Source organism: Sarcophilus harrisii, chromosome 2 (genome assembly GCF_902635505.1).
Source record: "Sarcophilus harrisii chromosome 2, mSarHar1.11, whole genome shotgun sequence".
Taxonomy (NCBI): domain Eukaryota; kingdom Metazoa; phylum Chordata; class Mammalia; order Dasyuromorphia; family Dasyuridae; genus Sarcophilus; species Sarcophilus harrisii.
Genome location: NC_045427.1, coordinates 516,136,570 through 516,161,659, shown reverse-complemented (window position 1 = coordinate 516,161,659; position 25,090 = coordinate 516,136,570).

The window sequence follows — 25,090 nt, the reverse complement described above, 5'->3', positions numbered from 1 at the left end:
GTAAACCCCATACACTTAGCTATTCAGCCAAGACAAAGAGAGAGACAGAGAACAGACAGAGATAACACAGAGGCAGAGAGACAGAGACACAGAGAAGCAAACCACACAATGATTGTTATACCACTCTGGAATATCAAACTTAATAAAAATCTTACTGCTATGATATTTAATACAGTTGCTCCAGCTGTGATATCAGCTATGGGTCCAGATTGGAAGTCATGAACTTGGCTCTAGAAATGGTTAACTCTGTTATTCAACTTAAACAGATTTAAAGAGACAACTTAAGATCATAGGCACGTTAATAAAGAATAACTTCAAGTCACAATATGTAATGTTTGGGCTAGCTTTCTGGAGGTCCTCCGGAAGGACCTTGGTCTCAGCAGGGTAGACACCACGATGATGGACAAGAATAGAGTCCAAAGTCTTTATTGCCTCCTTCACAGTCTATGTCTATCATAGTCTGATCCAATTTCAGTCTGAGCTAGTCTCCTCCAGCAGTCTGCCAGTCTGCCAGTCTCAACTAGTCTCTCTCCGAGTCTGACTTTGTCCCCAGTTGAAATATCCTATTACAATTACATCGTTACAGTATATTGAGTATAAGCCAATCTAGAGTAATTATATCATTATATCAAACTAGATATATGTGAACTAGAGAACCATTATCTCATCAATTCTACTGAGTTAACACCTTGTTTCGAGGATACTTCTCCAGAGTTCTGGCCTTCTACAACAATCAAATTCTTTATCAATAGGGAAATATTAAATATTGAAAACCAATCAGAAAATGAATATATGAATGAACATTAAAAAATAAAACATTTTAACGACTAACAAAATTATTAACTATGTATTTATGAATGCTAAACAAATTAATGAATTCAAAGGTAATATTAATTCTGCTAAAAAAAAATCAAAGCCCCAACCTTTTTTTTCAGCAACAAAAGAGAGATCATTTTAGAAACTAAGATAAAAGGAAGCTTTGATGATAAAAACCTTATCATGCTTATTATGTGATTATAGGTCAGAATTAATTTTATCCTTAAATATAAATAATATTCCATCATATATTCATGAAAAGGCTGCTACTTTATTCAACAATATGGAAGATATATTTTGTGAAAATAAAGAAAATAAACTATTAAAATATTATTCGAAGATAATTTAAGAATGTTAAACATATTTGGTACTCTATTGCACTCACGACTAGGTTTTCAGTGACCTAGTCATTCTTTTCTAAAAGAAGCAGTTAAATTTTATTTACTAAAATTTTATAAATAGATTTGGTATTTTATATCTATCAACACCTATAATTTGCCATATAACATGAAATATTTCAAACAAATAATTAAAATCTAGTAATTTAAGTATAATTTGTTTTCAGTAATTTGTGATATCTTTTTAAATTTCCCTCAAATTTATTGACTTTGTGTTTAAAATATTTCCTTTATTTTATGCATTAGTAAATTTGCTTGATTTTAAATGTACATTAATCTAGGTTATTGTTTTACAAGTTTATTTTATATTTAAACTATGTTTTGTATAAGATAGTGGATTCATAAATATGTTGCTAAAAATTGCTTAGAAATGAACATTTTTATTGCTGTCTGAGAAAGTATTTAAATCTTGTTTGACTTCTGTGCTTAGGTATATGTTAGAAATATGTTTGGTAAATGTTGGCTCTTCTTGAAATGTAGATAATCAAATGAGAACTATATATAATATTCAGTTCTTTTAATTATTAGGATATATTTGGAAGAAAGGCTGAAATATGTTTTTTTTTGATGAGGACTTTCTAATTTTCTAATTATTATTTAAGTATGCATGTATACAGTAGAATTCCTTCTAAGGGACCAGTTAATGCCTATCATTAAAGTTAGCTGTGTTGTGTTTACTATATGTTATGTTACAGGATATGTAATCTGTGTGTTATACTTCAGTCTATGCAATAATTAGTTATGGTATAACAAAGTTATATTTGATTCACCTATTTATTTTAATAAAGTTATTAAATGTCTACTATATGTAAGGTACTGAGGATATGGAGACCAAAAAAAAAAAAAAGAGTTTCTGCCTTCAAGGATCTTACAATATTCAAGGGGATACACTTTGTAAAGTGATTTAAAAAGTGATTATAAAAGTAATTAAAGTGATTAAAGGGTATGAAGCACTTGGGGGCAATTTACAGTGGGGTGCAGTGAATAGAGGTCTGGAATCAGGAGGATTCATTTTCCTGTGTTCAAAGTTGAGCTTAGATACTATCTAGCTATATGATCTTGAACAAGTCATTTTATCCTGTTTGCCTCAGTTTCCTTATCTGTAAAATGAGTTGGAGAATGGCAAACTACTCCAGCATCTTTGCCCAGAAAATCCCAAATGGAATCACAAAGAATCACGACTAAAATGACTCAAAGATTATTACAACAGGAGCCACTAATAATAACTGGGGAGATCAGGAAAAGTCTTGTATATTAGATGTTGAACCTTGAAGAAAGCTAAAGATTCTGAAAGATAGAAATGAAGGGAGAGCATTTTAGGTATGAGTTTGCTTGTGCTGTAGGAGAAGTAATGTTATATATAAGACCAAAAAGGAGGCCAGTTTTTATGGAACATTGGATATATTTGAGGGTATAACATAAATACATCAAGAAGTGTCAGATGTCATAAGGCCCCTTGAAATGGAACTGCCACAATTCATTTCCTAGTTTATGGTTTCTCTGACCTTTTCTTATGCTGTAGATGAGGTTACGCTTGCTTCTTGGAATTTTGTAATTGCCTATTCTATCATTTTTCACTCTGGTGAATGAATATAAATGGATTGACATTGCTTACTAGAAAATAGATGCCTTCATACATACTTTTATAGATAGATATATTAATATCCTCTCTCCCCTTTGGGAGATCTTTGTGGACTGGAAGTTTATTTCTCCTCTTCTAGGGAATCTGAGTTAGTATTCATATATAGAATCCTAAAGGAATCCTAATCACTTCCCCAAAGCCTTTAATCCTCTCTCTGAGAGGATACCACAACATTATTCTCTTGGTACTCCTCTGAATTTCCTGGAAAGAAGTGTACCCATATCAATCTGACTAATATCTCATTATTTGTTCATTGATTTCTTTTATTTCCATCCCTAAATCAAATGAGGTTTCCTTTTTCCAAAATTTGTACTTTGGGGTGTGTGTGAGGGAAATGGAAAGCAAGTATTGCTTTCTGGGCAAATTGTCTATCTATACTCAAATAGCCCCTCATGATATATGAGATCTTCAAGCCCCCTTCAAAGCCAATTTCCAAGAAATCCAAGAAATTTCGGGGTGAGGGAGAGGCAATTGGGGTTAAGTGACTTGGCCAAGGTCACACAGCTAGTAAGTGTCTGAAGTGAGATTGGACCTTTAGGCTTAATATTCTATCTACTGAGCCACCTAGATGCCCTGAGAACCTTTTCAATATCATATTCTGATTCTTCTAAGATCCTAAAGGGTGTATCTGGAAACAGAATAGTCAATAATGCCTTGCTTCCCATAAATCATCATTTTGGAATCTCCCTCCTTCCCAAATCATCCTTTCTAGCCCAAAGGGAGGGAAAGAGAATCTCTGTCTCTGTCTCTGTCTCTGTGTCTCTGTCTCTGTCTCTCTGTCTCTGTCTCTCTGTCTCTCTGTCTCTCTGTCTCTCTTTCTCTCTGGCCTGTCTCTGACTCTCTCTCTCACATACACACATATGCACACAGACACACACACACCCTCTTTAAATTTCATAATAAAATCTCTTCAACTTTATTTAGACAATATGGTAATCTAGGAGATCTGGGTATTGTAAGCCTATAAAATACTATTTGACAGATCATTTCAGTCTTATGACTTTGCAAATCACCATGCATGGGCACCTACTCTGCCACTTTCTGGAACTGTAAATTTTTTCTTCTTGTGAAATATATTCTTGTATGCCCCAGGTTAGAGTCCTCTACCCTAACACCAAGCCAGATAGCATTTGATGTAATGCTTATCTTGCCGTTAGAGTGAGAATGATGTAATTCTCTAAACTGTTGATTTGACTGTCTGTCTTGTTTGTAACATGCCTTCATTTGAAAGACCTCATTTGAGAATGTTGCTTTGTAATGTTTTGTTCTGTCATGCTATAAGACTTTATCACATAATGGTAAAAGGAGATTGTTAGTTTTTCCAATTCATGCTGATAAACACTATAAAATATACATTTAGTTTGTCCTTTATAGAACTTCACTTTGAACAGTTTTTTCAAGCTATTTAATCAAAGCCAAAGAAGAAACCCTAACATAAGTAGACTTTGGAGTTAAAAATAATAATTTGTTGTTCAGTTGTTTTGGATTCTTTGTGATCCTATTTAGTTTTTCTTTGCAAAAATAGTGGAATAGTTCATTGTTTCCTTCTCCAGCTCATTTTTACAAATGAGAAACTAAGGCAAATAGAATTATACAGCTAGTAAGTGTTTGAATTTGGATTTGAACTTAGAGACATGATTCTAATTTCAGGCCCAGCTCACTATACACTGCATTAACTAGCTGCCCTAAAAATAGCATCCATATAGCAGCACCTACTATGTGCCAGATAGTGTGTTAAGTACTTTATTCTTTTTTTATTAAAACTTTTTATTTACAAAACATATGCATGGATAATTTTTCAACATTGACCCTTGCAAAACTTTCTGTTCCAAATTTTTCCCTCTTTCCCCCCACCCCCTCTCCTAGATGGTAGATAATCCAATACATGTTAAATATGTTAAAATATATGTTAAATCCATTATATGTATACATACTTTGAACTCCAGGTTTAGTATTCTATCTGCTGAGCCACCTAGATGCCCTGAGAACCTTTTCAATATCATACTCTGATTCCTCTAAGATCCTAAAGGGTGTATCTGGAAACAGAAATAGTCAATAATGCCTTGCTTCCTATGAATCATCATTTTGGAATCCCCCTCCTCCCCAAATCATCCTTTCTAGCCCAATTGTATAAAATCTACATTTAGTTTGTCCTTTAGAGAACCTCACTTTGAACACTTTGAACTTTTTCAAGCTATTTAATCAAAGCCAAAGAAGAAACCCTAACATAAGTAGACTTTGGAGTTAAAAATAATAATTATACAATTAGCTTGCTGCCCAAGAAAAATCGGATCTACAAAAAAAGAAAGAAAACAAAATGCAAGAAACATTAACAGAAAACATGAAAATGCTGTGCTGTGGTGCATACTTAGTTCCCACAGGCCTCTCTCTGGGTGCATATGACTTTATTCATCACTGAACAACTAGAACTGGTTTGAATCATCTCATTGTTGAAGAGAGCCACGTCCATCAGAATTGATCACCATATAGTCTTCTTGTTACCGTGTAAAATGATCTCCTGGTTCTGGTAATTTCACTCAGCATCAGTTCATGTAAGTCTCTCCAGGACTCTCTGAAATCATCCTGTTGGTCGTTTCTTACAGAACAATAATATTCCATAACATTCATATAACACAATTTATTCAGCCATTCTCCAATTGATGGGCATCCACTCAGTTTCCAGTTTCTAGCCACTACAAAGAGGGCTGCCACAAACATTCTTGCATTTACAGATCCCTTTCCCTCCTTTAAGATCTCTTTGGGATATAAGCCCAGTAGTAACACTGCTGGATCAAAGGGTATACACAGTTTGATAGCTTTTTGAGCATAGTTCCAAATTGCTCTCCAGAATGGTTGGATTTGTTCACAATTCCACCAACAATGTATCAGTGTCCCTGTTTTCTCACATCCCCTCCAACATTCATCATTATCTTTTCCTGTCATCTTAGCTAATCTGACAGGTATGTAGTGGTATCTCAGAGTTGTCTCCATTTGCATTTCTTTAATCAATAGTAATTTGGGGCACCTTTCCATGTGACTAGAAATAGTTTCAGTTTCTTCATCTGAAAATTGTCTGTTCATATTCTTTGACTATTTATCAATTGGAGAATGGCTTGAACTATTATAAATTTGAGCCAATTCTCTATATATTTTGGAAATGAGGCTTTTATCAGACCCTTTGAATGTAAAAATGTTTTTCCAGTTTATTGCTTCCCTTTTAATCTTGGCTGCATTAGTTTTGTTTGTACAAAAACTTAATATAATCAAAATTATCTATTTTGTGATCAATAATGATCTCTAGTTCTTCTTTGGTCACAGATTTCTTCCTTCTCCACAGGCCTGAGAGGTAAACTATCCTATGTTCTTCTAATTTGTTTATTATATCATTCTTTATGTCTAGATCACGAACCCATTTCAACCTTATGTTGGTATATGGTGTCAGGTGTGGGCCAGTGCCTAGTTTCTGCCATACTAGTTTCCAATTTTCCCAGGAGTTTTTGTCAAATAGTGAGTTCTTATCCCCAAAGCTGGGTTCTTTGGGTTTGCCAAGCACTAGATTGCTATAGTTATTGACTATTTTGTCCTCTGAACCTAACCTATTCCATTGATTAACTTGTCTGTTTCTTGTGCTAAGCACTTTACAAATATTACAAGTATCATTCCAGTTTAACACTACCTGGAGACTATAACATTTCCTAGAGATGTGGCACTAGTTCCAGTCAGTCTGAATGGTCTGCCTGGGAAAGACCCTAGGCCTTTAATAGGAGTATGCTGTCTTTCTGGTATCCAGGAATCTGAGGTCAGAGATGACTTTTTTTTTTTTTTTAAATTTAATAGCCTTTTATTTACAGGTTATATGTACGGGTAACTTTACAGCATTAACAACTGCCAAACCTCTTGTTCCAATTTTTCACCTCTTACCCCCCCACCCCCTCCCCCAGATGGCAGGATGACCAGTAGATGTTAAATATATTAAAATATAAATTAGATACACAATAAGTATACATGACCAAACCGTTATTTTGCTGTACAAAAAGAATCAGACTCTGAAATATTGTACAATTAGCCTGTGAAGGAAATCAAAAATGCATGTGGGCATAAATATAGGGATTGGGAATTCAATGTAATGGTTTTTAGTCATCACCCAGAGTTCTTTCTCTGGGCGTAGCTGGTTCGTTCATTACTGCTCCATTGGAAATGATTTGGTTGATCTCGTTGCTGAGGATGGCCTGGTCCATCAGAACTGGTCATCATATAGTATTGTTGTTGAAGTATATAATGATCAGAGATGACTTTCAATGAAGAATATATTCTTATTGAATATCCTTGTCAAGAAAGAGGCTCAATACACCTCCCATATGGTAAGTTTATACACCTGTCTTCTCTCTGTGGCATATCTGACATGGTTAAGACTTTACTGCTTTCATCAGACTAGTACAAATGTTATTTGCAGCTCTATTTCTGAGTATACTATTTCAGCAGATTGCCCATTTGTGTCAGAGAAATTAGGCTGGCATGCAACAGTGGAGTAAGTGGGAATGGTGGATTTGTTGAGCCTTTTGGATGTCAGAACAGCAATGCAATAATTTAGCAATGACTTTGGATTGAAGTTAACTGACATCTGAGGTATCCCCACATATTTAAAATGTTTATTTCAAATGAATTCTTGGCTTTAAAATACCCTCAACTATCTTCAAAGGTTTCTTTTAAAATGTTATTTTATACCTTATATATCATCTTAAATATTTCTAGTAAAGTAGTCTTTTGCTTTGACAGAATTAATACTAATTATGTTATGTGGGCTCCAATAGCTCAAGAGTTAATAAACTGGGTAAACCAGGGTTCGTGAGTTCAAATCTCACTGTGTACAGAATATTTTAAGTAATGTTTGCAATAAAAAATCATGTTTTAATAAGAATATTATTAATCATTAATATTTGATTAAAAATGAAAATAGCTTTCAAATGAAATTCTATTTTATAGATTATATTATTTAACATTTGCTTTGAGAGTAGTTAGAGCACACAGATGAGACTGAAGTTCAATGATATTTTCAAAGAGCATTTATAAGGATAAACTAATGCTTTAGTTAAATTCCAAATTCAAACTGGAATTTAACTATAATAAATATTTGAAAATGTTAAATCCTATTAAAAAACACATAACAATTTCCTCATTAACAGGTCTTAAAGAAAAGTCACTCAAACACAAAGTGCTAATAATTGCTATTCTTTAATGGTACTCATGTAGCAGATAATAGTATGATGAATTTCTCTTAGTTCTGCCTCTAGTTAATAATGTAATTACTTGTTGTATGTTGTCAATTAACCAGATATTAGCATTAACATCTATTCCCATTAGCCAATGGAAATTTGAAAATTCAAATATCTGTGTCTGCATGCATTCCATTAAATGTAAATATCATTTTCTCTTCAAATAAAGAAAATTGTATTAAAATTTATTTTAGAGATATTATCTGAATATGGATTTTTAAAATTTGAATTTCTTGCACAAATAATGAATATGGAAATGTTTTACATACTTGCACATGTATAGCCTATATTCATTTGCTTACCTTCTTACAAAGCTAGGAGACTAGAGAAGAAGAAGAAGAAAGTAATGAGGGAGGGATAAAATTTAGAACATAATTTTTTTTTTTTTAATACAATGTTCAAAATTGTTTAACATTTAGTTATGGAAAAATAAAATGATATATAGTAAAATAAAAAGAAATTCTATTGGAACAGGAAGGTTCAAATTTTAATATGGATAAAAGCAAGACAAATCTCTCAGAACTAAGCAAAAAGTAAAAAAAATAAAACAACTATTTTGTTTATTTTTTTAATTTAGAGATATTTGCATTGTTGTAGGACTATCCTAGCTTTCATATTTGAAAGCTTTACTGATTTTTCCATTCTTGATTTTTAATTTTCTTAGTAATCACTAAGACCTCATTATTCCCAACACTTAATTATGTGATGGAGTCTTGTAGTTTATGCCAGCATTACACAAACTTTGGTGGTTCCTCCAAAGCTGGAAGGACTTTAAATATACATTGGCAATGAATTCTATGTCTCTCATCCATGTTTCATGATATTACTCACGAAGTTAATAGTAGGATGTTTTCAGTTATAGAAACTCTTAAAGGAAATGTACTAGGGGTGTGGAGAGATTATGGTGATCTCTGTGAATGGGAGGAGTATTTATATCTACAAAATCACAGATCCTTAAAGATTAAAAGTAGGGTATACAAGAGAGTTCATTTCTGAAAACACAAATGTTTTCATTCAGAGTGGGCATTGACTTTCAGAGCAGATGGCTATTTAAGTAATATGATGTGAGGACATCTCAAAATATTCCTGCCACTCTCACAAGGTATTTCATTAGGGATTCTTATTTGGGATAGGTGAAACCATTGTCCCCTGTTAAAATCTGAAATATGAGTCATTAACACTATTAATACCATTAATTCATTAGGTCATTTCCAGCATAATGGTTCTCTTGAGAACAGTGTCTTGCCCAAATGGAATACAAAAGAGAAAAAGTTTAATAGGAGGAGGAATAAGTGGAGAAGTAAGAAGGGGAAAAATGAGAGATGACTGCGTTAAATATTTTCAGGTGCTGTTATATGGTAGAAGGATTAAAGTATTTTTGTTTAGCATCTGAGAAAATGCAAATGAATTATAGAAGGCATACAAGGACTTATAAAGTGGATGTGTTGGGTGGCTTTGCTTACCTGTTTTGTTTTTGTATTGTTTTTTACAAAGAAAGATTCATTCATATACAAACAAAAGACATCCATAAATAAATAAAACAATTTCTTCCAAAATTTTATTAAGAATCAAAAGCAAAATTACCAGCCTCCTTTTAGAATCATCTTCTTTCTCATTTTGAAGCTCAGAAAAAGCAGTTGTTTTTCTTCTTTATCATGAGATCCCTCCAGTTCGTTTTTACTTCTCAAATATCACTAGTAATAAGCCAGTGATAGCATGTATCAGTCTATTTCCTTATCACTGTTCAGACAGATAAAAGATATCAGTTGCCAACCAGCAAATTACCAAGAGCCTAAGGAACTGAGAACAAAACTGCAAGTTATTAACAATGATGGGAGCCAACAATTCCTTCTCACTACTAACACAGTGATGATAATTCACATTTTACATAGCATTTTCCTAATTATCTTATGAGCAAGGGAGTGTAAGTTTTATTTTATAGGTAAACAAATAGTCCCTGAAAGGTTAAATGATTTATCTATTGTCACACAGCTATTAAATATAATAAGACAGAATTTGAACCTGTGTCATGATTTCAAATCCTGTAGGATGCCTCTTAATTTGTCCCTACCTTTGAATATTATAATAGAGGAAAATAAAGAACTATTGGACTTCAACTATTCTTTAGAATATTTTGGGTTTGAAATCAGTTCTCTCGATTACTTAGACAAATTATTTTTTACTAATGTCTCTATTTTCTCATTTAGGAAGAGTGGTTCTTTGTGTAAAATGAAAAATCTGGACAATAGTACATTTTTACTGGTTAAATGATTGGTCTAAAAAAGTCATCATTTGCTTGATGGCAATTTGGAAGGAGAGTTTACTAGAAGTCCTTAAAAAACTAGAGTTGTCCCTGTGCTATTTAAAATTTTTATCATGGATATAGAAAGATAGAGGTAGCATGTTTATCAGATTTTCAGATAGCACAAAATTGAAAATAGCATAATGGATGACAGAGTTAGAGTAAAAAGTATCTTGGCATGCTAGAATGTTGAATCCAGATTAATAAGACAGAATACAATACGGATAAAACTAAAGTTATCTATTTTCTAATTTTGATCAAAATTCTAATTTAATCTAATCTATCAGAATTTTTAATCCAAAATAATAGTTGAGATAATTTATTATTTTTATAAGATCGTTTTCTCAATATTATGATAACAGAAGGCAATAATCAAATTAATTTGCATCAAATTATCACTTTTGACTAATAGACTATCACTTCAAAATTATTAGAAATGATTTTGTCAAGCAAAATGCTCAAGTTTTTTTATGGCAATATATATATATATTTTCAGACTCTAATAGTATTATTTATTTTCTAATTGCTTATATTCTTCCTAGAAAGATTTATAATCGACTTTACAAGCACCAAAAAACAACACTTCTTTGATACAGGTAAGATTATTATCATCTTGTTTTAAAAACATTTTTTAAAATACTAATTTTACAAAACAAATTTCTAGTCTTTTTAAATGCCTATTTCCATTTTTTAAGCAGGGTGATAATATATAATCAGTGAAAGAGGGATTTGACTATTATATACCTCTAAGAAATGGATTGAGGATCTCCTGATCATATTTCTTTGGACTTCTATTCACAAGTGGACTTTGAATGTGTGATATATGTACATATACATATATAATACACACACATTTATATATGTGAACATATATACACATACAAATACATATATATATATATATATGATTACACATTCACACTATAGAGTATTATTAAGATGTCATCAACAAATGGTGATCTCAGAAGATCTTGCAATTCTTATTCAGCAAATAGAAATATAGGACAAATGACTTGCACCAATAGCAAACTAGACTTTTCTTAATATTCTTGTAATCCTTGTCAAAATGCTCTTAAGAACTATGTAGCTTAAGACCATTTCCCCCTATGTTAAAATTTCCTTATTCTTTGAGTCTGTCTACTTTTTCTACTTTTCCATATTTGCCATTGAACAAAATTAATGTAATTGAATCTTAAGCAACTGGCCTGATACATTTTTTGTTTATTTCTTTTGAAATGATAGTCTAGGTATTGGTTTATGTGATTTATTTTGATTCCTGTTTATTTTAGAAACTCATATTTATTTTAGAATTCCATATTCCTGTTTCCCCATAATTGAGAAAATTATCTTGATGCCAGCTGTCACTAAAAAAATATATATATTTTGTCTTAACACCACTATCTTTTCTGGATTTTCTGATTTTTTCTGGATTCTGGATCCCTCCCCTCTCCCCAGTAAAGAGAACCTTCCTTTAGACCAAAGAAAAAGTTGAACAAAAGCAACAAATTCAGCAGTCTTGGCATCAGACAGTTTATACAACATTCTACATCTGTAGTCTTCCCCAAGGAAGAAAAGAATTAATATTTCTTCTTTCCTCCTCCAGAGCCAATGTTGGCCATTGCAATTACACTGTTCTGTCCTTTCTTTTAGTATGCTTTTTCCAGATGTTAATTTTCATCCCTCTCACTAACCTTTTTTCTGTTCTGACATCTTCCCCACTCTCATCCTCCATTTCTTGACTCTAATCTCTCCTGGGCTAGATAGCCAGATAACAAACATGTTTGAATTCTGAGTAATGAGATTTTAGTGAATGTTTTTGAGTGTTTCCTTTAAGTGAAAGCACATGATTTTATTTTATATTGAGACTTAGTCCTTTCTCTTGCTAGAGGCCTTTTTTTTTTTATATAAATAGCTGAGGAGACAAGGAAGATATTGAGAAAATCAAAATTATTCTGATTCCATTTTGTAGATTCTATTTTGTATTACCACCACCGTTTTTGTCACTCCTTTGTCTATGTTCAGTTCAGAAATTCAAATTTTCAAAAGTTGTTTTTCTCTCTACATTTTGTTGTTGTTGTTCAGTAGTTTAAATTGTGATTGACTCTTCATGACCCTCTCTTGGGTTTTCTTTGCAAAGGTACTGAAGTGCTTTGTCATGTCCTTCTACAGCTCATTTGACAGATGAGGATACAGAGGCAGACAGAGGTAAGTAACTTGGCCAGTATCACATAGCCAGTAAGTGTCTGAGGCTGGATTTTAATTTAGGAAGATAAGTCTCTGACTCCTGAAACTATCAACTACATTACTTACCTGCCCCAAGTTAAGTTTAAAAGTTCATTTTCTCATTAAAAAACTTTAATTAAAAGAAGCCTGCTATCTTAAATTTGCATTCAGTTTCCCTATAAGTTACTTTTAACTGAAAAAAAAAACCTGTTATTTTTATATCACTGACTATCCTTGAATAGTTAGTAGAAACGTGTTCTGTCTTAGGTTCAGTTTAGTTTTCCTGCTAATCCACTCCGGTTCAAGAAAGTCTGTTATCTCTGTTCCACTAACATACAGATGGACTCCATCCATCAACTTTTCCTAACAGCATGATGAGAGAAAGGCTGTTGGTAGCCCCAAGTATCTGGCCAATCATATTGTTTTTACTGCTTATGATGTTATAGGCTTTGTAACGAATTGTGTTGTTTTCCTCATCTATGACATTTTTGTCCTTGTAACCAAACATTTTGTTTTCTCTAAGATTCTCACTTCTAACTTTTGGAGGATTCTCCTTTTGTCTATAAAAAATGATTTGTCAGTCCTTACTTGAGATCTTTTAGCTTGCTGAGAAGCTATGAGACCCCCTATGGAAATTGTTATTCTTATCAATAAGGACAGTGAGGTTACTCAGTAGATAGAATGCTAAACATGGAGTCATGAAGACTTGAGTTAAAATCTAGCCCAGACACTTATTAGTCACGTGAACGTGTACAAATCACTAAGCCTTTTTTGCTTCAGTTTCTTTATCTGTAAAATGAACTGGAGAAGGAAATGACAAACCACTCTTTGCCAACTAAACTCAGTAGGGTCCCAAATGAACACAAATGAAATGACTGAATAAGGCAAGGTATAAAGACATAATTAATTCCTATGATGGAAATAAATGCCTGACATTTACATAGCTTTAAAGTTTATAAAGCCTTCCTATATGTTATTTGATGTTTAAAATATACTCGTAAGATAGATGCAAGTATTACATTTTATAGATGCAGAGGCTGTAGTTTCAGAAAAGTTGAACCAGGATTAAGTAGCTAGTAAAAATTCAAGGTAAGATTCAAAACCAGGTCTTTATGATTTAAGTTAAGTAGGTCATCAACTGAATGCTGATCTTGGATCAAGTTTAGATCATGAAAAAGATATCTAGCACTTTGAATGCCAGAATTAGAATTCAAATAAGAATCCAATAAACTGGAATAATGGGCCTACACCAACAAAATATTTAAGTCCAAAAGTCAATTTACAGAAGTAGGTAAGAGAGACACCATTTTTGAACAGCTTGACAGAGGAATTTTGATGGTTAGCATGAACAGGTACACACACACACACACACACACACACACACACACACAGAGTTTAAGGTCCAAGGAGAGAATGACCCCAATGTACTCTGCCCTAGTCAAACCATTCCTGGAACAGTGTATCTTCTTCTACATATACCACACTGAGAAAAATATCAGTAAATAATGCATCCAGGAAAGGATCACCATGTTGGTGAGAGTGCTGGAGACTGTTGCAATAAGAATTTTTCAGAAGAAAAATGACTCCTGTTGGTGAATTCTTTCCAGAATCTCCACTCAGGCACATGTAGCTCATCACTTCCTAATCACTTTTCCCATCTCTTTGGTCTTTTGCATGTTGTCCTTCCTCATTTGAATGTAAACTCCTTCAGGGCAGGGATTGCCTATGGTTTTGCTTATATGTCACCTCCATCCCTTAGAACCATGTCTACAGGTAGTATATATTTAATAAATGCTTATTGTTGACTGACTCATCAGTTAGCAGAGAAGAAGAAATGACAAGGAGAAGACAACATGTTCTCCAATATGTGAAAGGCCATCAGTCACGTGAAGGAGGGTGTAGATTTGTTCTCTATGGTTCCAGAGGGCAGAACAAGGATCAGTATGTGGAAATAACAGAGAAGAAGGATTTAACTCCAAATAAGTTTAACACAGAGTATGGATATGGATGTTCAATGAGGAAATACTTTACATTTCTCTCTTTGGTTTCCTCAACTTGAGACACATGGGGGTTAGACTTATTGGGCCAGCTTTGCCAGCTTTGCCCCTGTCAAACACCACATCAGGACAGGTCCCTAAGTGTTATGGGAGCAACCTGCTAGTGACTGCTGGGGATCTAATTCTGACCAGCAGAATAGATCCCTTCATGTGAGAAGATGATAAGGATACAATGAGACTGAGAGGCAGTTACATTCTCTGACCTCTCTCCTCTTCCCTTTTGCCTCCTATTTATTTCATTCCCAATTTACAAGCAACATCTAAGTCAGTAAAGGCTGATTTGCAATTCCTCCAAGTGTGTTATGATTCACAGCTGTGGGGGCTTTCAGAGAATCGACCCGCTCCTTCACACTTAGGTATGGTCCTTAACAATTGCCCATTTTTTTGTTTTATGGGAACACTATTATTTTTCCCCAATAGCATGGCCATTAAGTTTGTACATTGGCTGTTATCTGAGTCTACATGCTAAGGTATCTGAATCCCACGCTGAGGAATGCATACAACACTGTCAAAGTCTTTTCCATCCGATTCTTCAGGATAGTTGCAGGGTGATCTGATGTATCAGGTGTTGAAGCTTGTGAGATGTCATGGAGGCAAACTTTCTGACAGAGGAGAGGACTGTAATCAGAACAGGCATTTTTCATAAGTCCCTCATCAGTCTCCTGGCTCTGCCCTTTGATGTGTTGGCCCATTTTAATTACCCCGACTGAAAAGGTCTTACCGAGACTCTTCTCCCTTTCCTTCCTCATGAGTTACCGAAGTAACTCTCCTGGGAGGATCCTACTCACGAATAGCTCTCAAGCACTGCTGCTTCTTTGTTTCTTGTGCCCCATGTTGGGCACCATTTGTTACAAGAACAACCTGCTAGTAGTGATGCTGCTGACCAGCAGATTAGATCCCTTCATGTGAGAGGATATCTTAGAGTCCTTAATTTCCATTTGTTCAGTTCTAATTTTTTTTTTTTTATTATTTTCTTCAATGAACTTTTTTATCTCTTTTCCACTTGGCCAATTCTACTTTTAAAGAATTTTCCTCATCAGTGAATTTTTCTACCTCTTTTACCATTTGGCCTATTCTATTTTTGAGGTGTCATTTTCTTCTTTTGTGCCTCCATTACCAAGTTGTTGACACTTTTTTCATGGGATTTTTTTTTTATCACTCATTTCTTTTCCCAGTTTTCCCTTTATTTCTCTCATTTGATTTTTCAATTTTTAAAAATTCTTCCCTTGTTTAAGACCAATTTATATTTTTCTTTGAGGCTTTGAATAATAAATTATTCCTTTTCTTATGTTTTCTAATGTCTTTCCAAAGATCATCCAATTAATCAGCAAGAATTTATTACACACCTACTCTATCCCAGGTACTGGAGATACAAGTAAAAAGAATAAAGTAATCCTCACTCATAGTTTGTTTATGTTCTAATGGGGAAGACAAGAATATATAAAAACACATGCAGCATTTAAAAAGTTGATAAATTATAATTAAGTACAAGGTAGTTTAGGAAAAATACACCTATACCTTCTGATAGTTCATGTTTCTAGAATCCTTCTCTATATATTGACAAATGGCAGACAATTTGAGATTCCTCAGGATTTGTGGATAAAAGTGATAGAATCTGTTTCAGGGGTCCTCAAACTTTTTAAATAGGGGGCCAGTTCACTGTCCCTCAGACTGTTGGAGGGCCGGACTATAGTAAAAACAAAAACTCTGTTTTGTGGGCCTTTAAATAAAGAAACTTCATAGCCCTGGGTGAGGGAGATAAATGTCCTCAGCTGCTGCATCTGGCCTGTGGGCCATAGTTTGAGGACCCCTATTAAAGACAAATGAAGACTATCTTTATTTTCTCCTCCTGTGTTGTAGAAATCTGATAAGACAAAATGTACAGATCCTATATTGAAAATGAAGAACTTGCCAAGGTCACAAAAGTTATGAGTGTCAAAGATGAAATTTGAATTCAGGTCCTTTAACTCCAGAACCAAGGATTTCCCTTGACATCGCTCTGTTAAGATAGATTGTGCATACCTGTTCCCCCATTCTATCAAAATCTTATTTATGCTTCAAGAACATATCAAACCTTATCCTGAATTTCTTTCCCAATGGATCCTTTCATTCTTCAGTCATTGGAGAGTACGCCAAAATAGGACTTCTCTGGATCTTTTCTAGTTCTTGGAAAATAGAAGCCTCTTTGATATCCTCCGCTACTATTACTTTCTATGTTATCATAAGCATCTGCACACAGTAGATTATCAGGACATCCAGGTATCAAGTCTCAATTTTGTTGCCTGCAGAATTCTATTAGTCCTTAGAAAAAGAGTTGATTCTAATCATTATCTGGCATGTTTGCCAAGTCTGTGCATGTCAATCTTGTGTTGCTTACTTTCTTGTTGACAACGAACCTCAAACTCACCTTGATATATAACCCAAATATGGGTAGTCCTCCTTACTCAGTCCACAGAGTCTTCATACCCTGATTAGATAAAATGCAATTTTGAAAATACTGTTGGCACTTGGGAGCCATTTATTGTCCAAAACAGCAAGACAGTCCCCATCTTCAATTCATCACAAGTCAATAATGCACAAGATTCTAAGAAATTAAGTGGAAAAATCGCCAGGAAGAACTATTGATAGGGCACTCAGTAGGCCTTGTAGGTAATGATGCCCGTTGTAATTCGCTTCTAAGAGGGTTGAATGTAGCTAAGCCTTGGACTTGGAATCAAAAGACTTGGCTCTGATGTTGGTTTTATAGCCCTCAATACATAATGTAATGTCTCACAGCTGCAGTTTCCTCATTAATAAATGTGAGGATAATAAAACTTCTACACTGACTTCAGTCATAAAATGTTTTGTAAACCTTAAAGACCTTATGAATGTGACATTTTATTATTTTCTGACAATGAATTACAAGGCACCTCTAGAGTAATGTTACTAAAATAAACAAGTTAAAATTAAAGCATTTGGGAGGGAAGGCAATTGAGGAAACCGTCCCCAAAACATTTGGAAGTATTAAGGGAGTATTTAAGAAGATTAATGTCTTTGCAGATATTTAGCAATGTTTATTAGTCAAAGGAATGAATTGCCATAAGATCAGAAATAGAATGGCAAGCATACCCTACTGGCAGCAGTTCTAGTTTTGATTTTTGCCACCAGAGCTTCAGATTCTCTATCTATAAAATTAGAAGGTTAGTTAGATACCAGCTCCTCCATGAAGCTTTCTTTTACCAACTCAAAATCAAGTTTCTCCTCACCTTATTAAAAGAATTCTAATTTTTAGCACCTCCTCCCCTCCCTAAAATTGGCAGCTTTTCTGTGGTGTGTGGCTTGTTTCTACTTAATCAGGTAGAGAGACCTGATTCCTAGGAGATGGTGTCTTGTGGATTTGTGAATCTTCCCTCAGACTCCCTCTTAACTCCCCACTGCCCTTGGCGACTTATAGAACACTAGACAGATATCAAGTATTCAGCTATTCTGAAAATTAAAAAAAAAGAGGTATGGTGTAACATTTGTTCAGCAAAATAGGCATATCTTCCATTCATAAATGGCCAATTCAGTGAGGAAAATTTAACCACGCAGCTGCATTGTGAGGTTATCAAAGATGGTGTGGCCACAACTGGGTTCCTCTGCCATGTCTACTCACACGGTGACCTACAGGGTCCCGGCTTTGTCCCCTGCTTCAGCTCCAGCAGACTAGGGCTGAGATTCCACTAGCTTCTGGTCTCAATTATTGGAAATCAAGTTAATTTCAGGCACTAAAGGAAGGAAGGAAAGGAGGAAGGAAGGAAGGGAGGGAGGGAAGGAAGGAAGGAAGGAAGGAAGGAAGGAAGGAAGGGAGAAAGAAAGGAAGGGAGGGAGGGAGGGAAGGAGGAAGAGAGGAAGGAAGGGAGGGAAGGAGGGAGGGAGGAAGGGAGGGGTCTCCTTAAGAGCATAAAAAGGACAATAGATACCAGTTCTAGGAAAAGGACTACTTCATTCTTCAACACTGAAGCTAAGTAAAAGAGGATAGGGGAATGAGACTACCATCAGCTAGGTTACACTAGCAAACCTGAGACTAGAACAAACAGGTAGGGCTCACAACAAAATCCAAAGAAATATTCTGAGCTGATCCTTTTTGTAATTCAGTGGAAAACCATAATCCAGGCTGCAGAAGTTGGAGTGAGCAGCCATTGTGGAAGATATTAAGAATAAAACACAATCCCATAGTGCCAGTGCAACAAATTTCTTAACTGCCAGTGCTGGGGCAGATAACCCCATGGAACAAGTGAAGCAAAGCTCAGCTACTAGTAATAGGTTGGAGAACCTCAGAGTACTAGTATAACCTCAGTTCTGCTGGTGTAGAGTGGACAACTCTATAGAACCAGTATGACATCTTTTTGAACTGCCCAGAGAGAATAGGACAGGATGGTGTGTGTGTGTGTGTGTGTGTGTGTGTGTGTGTGTGTGTGTGTGTAACAAAAGGGAGAACAATAGAAATATGCTCACTATGTAAGCAAGGTGTAAATATTCTTAGTAGTGCTATTTGTATCCAGAAAAAGAACTAAGGAGACTGAATGTAAATCAACATATGCTATCTACACTTCTATTTTCTGGTTGTTGTTTTTTTTTTATCTCTTCCAATTTTTTCCTTTTGCTCTGATTTTTCTCTCCCAATATGATTCAAAAAGTAATGTGTATTAAAAATAAATTTACTAGGGAAAAAGAGAAATTGGGACCTTTTACTAGGTCTGGCCTGGGGATTTGGTGCTTGACAAATCTATTTGTCCTGCCTTCAGAGGAAGGGAGTTAGAATTCTTGGGGCATCTGGCACCAGGTAGGATGAGAGAACATGGGCTACATAATCAGTAAGGTTCTCATTTCTCTTCACAGACCATCTTTTTTACTACTAAGTGTGTTGTATACCTTGCTTACATAGCATATTTTTATTGCTCTGTGTGTAGAGAGGAAGAGTCCTACCAGGAAATGTCCTTTCTGACACCTGTAATAATTGGTGTTTTTTTGGTAATGAAGAATAATGAAAAAAGGGCATTGCCACAAGGCAGTGGTAGAAACTGTTTAGAGGAGAAAGCCTGGAGAAAATACCTTAGAAGTTTTAATTATATAAGGAATATAGAAAAAAGAGAGAGAGAAGAGAAAAGAGAGGAGAGAGAGAGAGAGAGAGAGAGAGAGAGAGAGAGAGAGAGAGAGAGAGAGAAAAGATAATTATAAGTGTCATACATCATACATCACAGAATGAGGAGAGGGAAGGGAATCAGAAAATGAAGAGAATAAAAGAAATCCTCTTTGGAAAAGGAAAATTAAATAAAATAGTTAAAATTAAAAAAAATTAATGAACAGGATCAGTTGAAGGGACAAAGAAGAGTAAATCTACTTACCTGAAAGGGAAAAAAGGAAAGAAGAATTGTAAAACCTGATAAAATCAAGAGATAAAAAGGAACCATTGAGGAAAATTCTTAAAGTTAAAGTGGTAACAAAGGAGGGGAGAGGATCAGGGATGAGGGGAAGAGAGCTAGAAAGATAACTGGGTTATTTTTAAAAAAGACTAAAGTTAAGAAATTGAAGAAGTATGGTACTTAGTTTATATCAGAAAAGGAAAAATAAATCATAATTTGAAAAACAACAGCAGTAGAGACAGAAAAAAAATAAACTCTCGTGATTTTAGATTTTAATGGACCAAATACTACAGTAAAATTAAAACGTGACAAATGGAGATTTTAATAGTGTACTCTTTCAAGCTGTTAGAGCTGGCTCCAGCACACCCTAGGCCCTTTGATATGTGACATTTGGTTAAGAAAAAGTGAACTCAGCGCTCTCTCTCTGTTGTAATATTTAACTCAAATAAATATATTTCTCCCCCTTTTTCTGGTTGCATCAGACTTCTTTTCTTAAGCAACTCATACTATCCTCTCCCTGCTCTTTTATCAATGTCCTAAATGCCATAAATGAATGCCCTAAAATGAAGTAATTTCTTGTGAATGTTCTCCTCAGCTTCACACTTAAATTATCTCAGCCTCATTCCCCCATCCTCTTCTACTTAGCTTCAGTGTTAAAGAATGAAGTTGTCCTTTTTGTGCTCTTGAATCAGACCCTTTCTATCTTCTCCACAAACTTTCTTCTTTCTTCCCTCTTTCCTTCCTTCCTTCCTTCCTTCCTTTCTCCTTCCTTCCTTCCTTCTTTCCTCCCTCCCTCCCTTCCTCTCTCCCTCTCTTCCTTCCTTCCTTCCTTCCTTCCTTCTTTCCTTCCTTCCTTCCTTCCTTCCTTCCTTCCTTCCTTCCTTCCTTTCAAGGCAGTCATATTTTCTCAGTAAACCAATTCACAAATTTTTTCACAGTGCTTAGATTTTATCACCTTTCCCAAGCATATGGTCCCAAGAAGTCTGACAAATTTGCAAAATAAGCAAATATTATAAGCACTTTCTCTCTTTCCCTCCCTCTTTCCTTCCTCCTTCCCTTCCTCCTTCCCTCCCCTTTCTCTTTCTCTCTTTTCCGCCCCCTCCACAAAGTAATTGTTCTTTCATAAAATATATCCAGTTAAAAACTTTATAGGTTTTAGCATCATAACAAAAGCATCTAATAACTCATTCCAGAATATCCAGATTAAAAGACTTTTAGTTTTTCAAAGATACAATTGCATTATCTTCTTAACAATATTCCTTATTCAATAGATTTCCAAAAAATATAAGAAAACTTAGAAACACAATAAAAACATATAAGATATCATGAAACAAAACTTGATACTAATCAGATGACCTTAATTCAGTAGAATGAATTTCCAAATTATCTTATATAGGAGACCATTCATTTTGTCACCTTTAGAATTTTATACTAATCATATTAAGAACTAATATATAGTTACCCAGTATGGAATAATTATAGCCAATTAAGGAAATAATAACAATAATACTTTATATAATGCTTACCATATGTCAAGCACTGCATTATGCATTTTACAATTATTATATCATTTTGATCCTTACAGCATTCATGAAAGGTAGGTCATCCTCTTCCTTTCAAATGAAAGAATTGAAGTAAAAAGAAGTAAGGTAACTTGCTTAAGATCATATAGATAACAAATATACAAGACCATAGTTTGACTCAGGTTTTTCCTAAGCCATGAAATTACTTTTCTTCTCACAGTAAAAAAAAGAAAAAAAAAAATTCGATCACCATCCAGGGACAGTTACAGGATCTAAGTGTTGTTTCTCTAACTTTTACAATTCTATTCTCATTTTTCCTCAGAAAAATTCTATAGAGAGCTACCTCAAAATTTACTCAAGCATTTTAACATTTATTAAAAAACATTAAAAACACGTTTTAGAAATTCATAGCAGTGAAATTACATTTAAGTCATAAACTTAGTTTTTAATTTTTTAAAATGCCATATATATGTGCAAATTGGGAATAAAGATTTCCTTTTGTTTGGGTATTCTAATTTGGCCAAAATTAAAAGATAGAGAAACTTTTTTGAAGAATTTTTAAAAATTTCTTCACCTTCTCCTTCAAGTTGACCAGGCCCCAGGAAAAATATAATTTGACTCACAAACTTAAATAAATTGATTGGAAAGACACAAAAACACTTAAAAATCACTATACACAAATAGAAATTCCTTTTCAGACTAAATCTGGGACCTTTCTATCTTGTAGACTATAGTGGTTGGGAAAAATCCATTACCAGTTTATCAGTCACAATAAAAAGGATTTTTAGCTCCTTACTACGCAAAATGATCTTGAATGACAGATCATTTCTTTTTAACAACAAAAAGAGGAGCATCCAAAAGATATAAGGCAGCATCATAAATGTGAAAACAATATGGCTGACTGGAAGTTTAGAAGGTGAGACTAGTAATAATCCCTCCTTCCATTTATTGTTATGGAAAACTCATTGGTGGTATCCACCTATGTGGCTAACTAATGTTACTGTGATAAAAGATCAGACTTTCTTGAAGGATAGTTAGTGTTGCAGAGATAACAGACCAGACTTCTTGGTATACCTCTACATTCTTTAAAGGATAATAGATTTTCCTGATGTAAGACTAGATAGGAAAACTGAACTTCCAAATTTTTATTCAAAGAGAAAAGCTGAATTTATGAACTCAACTGAGAGACAAAGAAATGTGACTTTGGCAGTGTACAAAATATTGGTGCTGATACCAAATAGAATCAATTACAAAAATGGAGACAATATTAACTTGATTTCTTCATTTTAAAAAAATTTAAAGAGAAAGATCCTTGCCCTTTATGGAGATAAAGATAAACACTTTTGGTGGCTTTGTTGTAAATAATAATTAGTAAATAACTCTTTAGTAATTAATATGAAATTCCTTTTGGAACACAGTAGGGGGTGAGGAAGATATCGCCAAAGTAGGTCTACAGTGATGGGATGTGAGGATAGAGGGGGGAAATGGGAAGTTGGGTATGAATAAGGAAATCCCCAAATATCAACTGGCTTTAGAAGCCCGCCCAGTGAAGAAAGTGGGGAGAGGAATGTGAGAATGGCGGGAAATATTTGTCTAGTCTAAACCTCTTGTGAAATAGATAAAACAAGCGGATCCCAGAGAAGAGAACAAAATGTGGCAGAGCTCAGATTAGATCTCATCCTCTGATCAATCCAGGCAAGGATGGTCTGTGGTTACTTAGAGGAATGATTTCAAGAGTAGATCTTGCCTTTCAAAATTGTAGGCTGAGGAATTTAAACCCAAGCCCTTGCCCTAGGATTCAGGGAACTGAACAATCAGAGGGATGTTGTCAGCCTGAGAAAGCTGGTGCTTGGTATTTGACCTTTTTTTAGTGAAAAGATCAGAAGAAAAAGAGATAATCCATTACTCTATATTATCAGTGTGGTGCTGTGGAAAGAGAATGGGAACCCGGAGACCCGAGTGACTTTGGGCAAATAATAGTCATTCCAGGTTTTTGTTTCCTTAGTTGTTAAGGGTCAGGATTGGTAAGATTCTCTCATAGCCTCTCATGGTCTCATAGCTTGTGATCCTGCTGCATGAATTTAGACATCAGTCTGATTAGCTAACACCTAATAAGCCGGCACAGTCCTGCACATGTTTTATTACACTTGCAGTATACACTCCACTAGCAAGTAATGGGAGTATGCAATCCTCAGAATTCAGCCAGTCATTTGTATACTACATGATACAAAGAAAAAAAAAGGATTTCATTATTCAAAGAAATGAAGCTAAGGAGAATGTATATCATAAGCTACAGGAGAGAGATAAGAGCTGTGTCCTTGTTGGGTTAGCTGGTTTCACCAAATCAAAGGGAAGTGACAGGTTAGGTAAAGGAGGGAGACATTCCAGAGATTGAAATTCTCTCTCTTTGTTTATCTCTGTGTCTCTGTCTCTTTGTTTTTGTCTTTGTCTCTCTATCTCTTTTTCTGTTGTCTGTCTCTCTATTTCTGTCTTTCTCCCTCTATCTCTGTCATTTAGTCTTTTTGTACCAATTAAAGGAACAAAAAACCAAAACAAAACACTGAAGATAACCAACACAGTTGGTTCTACAGTTCACATAGGGATTATATATAACAAAATGGAGTCTTCAAATTTTCACCAAAATTTCATGTTCTCTTCAAATTTACTTTTGACTAAAATTAAGCTAGAAATTCTTTCATCATGATTCTAGTTACAAACACTTGTCTCCTGACTTGGAATTGGAAAGATCTGAGATTTTAATCCTGCCCCAGAGATTTAATAGTTGGGTGAGCCTGAAAACAAGTCACTTAACTTTTTCTCAGCCTCAGTTTCTTTACCTGAAAAAATGCGTATAATAATAGCTCCTAATTTAAATCAGGCTTTAAAGAATGAAAAGGAATTCAACTATTTGTATGAGATATTGACTGATGTAAAAATTAATTTTCTGAACTTGGAATATATGAGTCTTGATTAAAAACCATGAATAAATGTGTCTAATAATTTACCTCACAGGGCCATTGTGAATGTTAAATGAGATAATATGTAAACTACCTGGGAAACTTCAAAGAGCTGATTGTAAATCATATGTGTGCATATACATCTATATGTTTATATAAATAATAGTTATATATTATTATAATTATCACTGTTATTATTATGATCATTATTCCTGTCACTTCTAAACCAGTGACCTGGGAGCTGGGCTGAGTTGTCAGTAAACTCTTGTCTTTATTTTCTGCTTTCTGAGGTTGACATTCCTATGGCAACAGGATGGTCCACATCCTGGTCCTTCCTATGGCCCTAGACTCTTAATTCTCTTCCCCCCATCATCCCTCACCTGACTTTGCCACCAGAGAGTAGCAGCTGCAGAATGGAGTCTCCCAAAGAGTCTGTACCACAAAGAGGATGGAGGGGCCAGAAGGAACTGGCATCTGTCCCCATTTGTTTCTGATAACTAGAAAATAAAACAAAC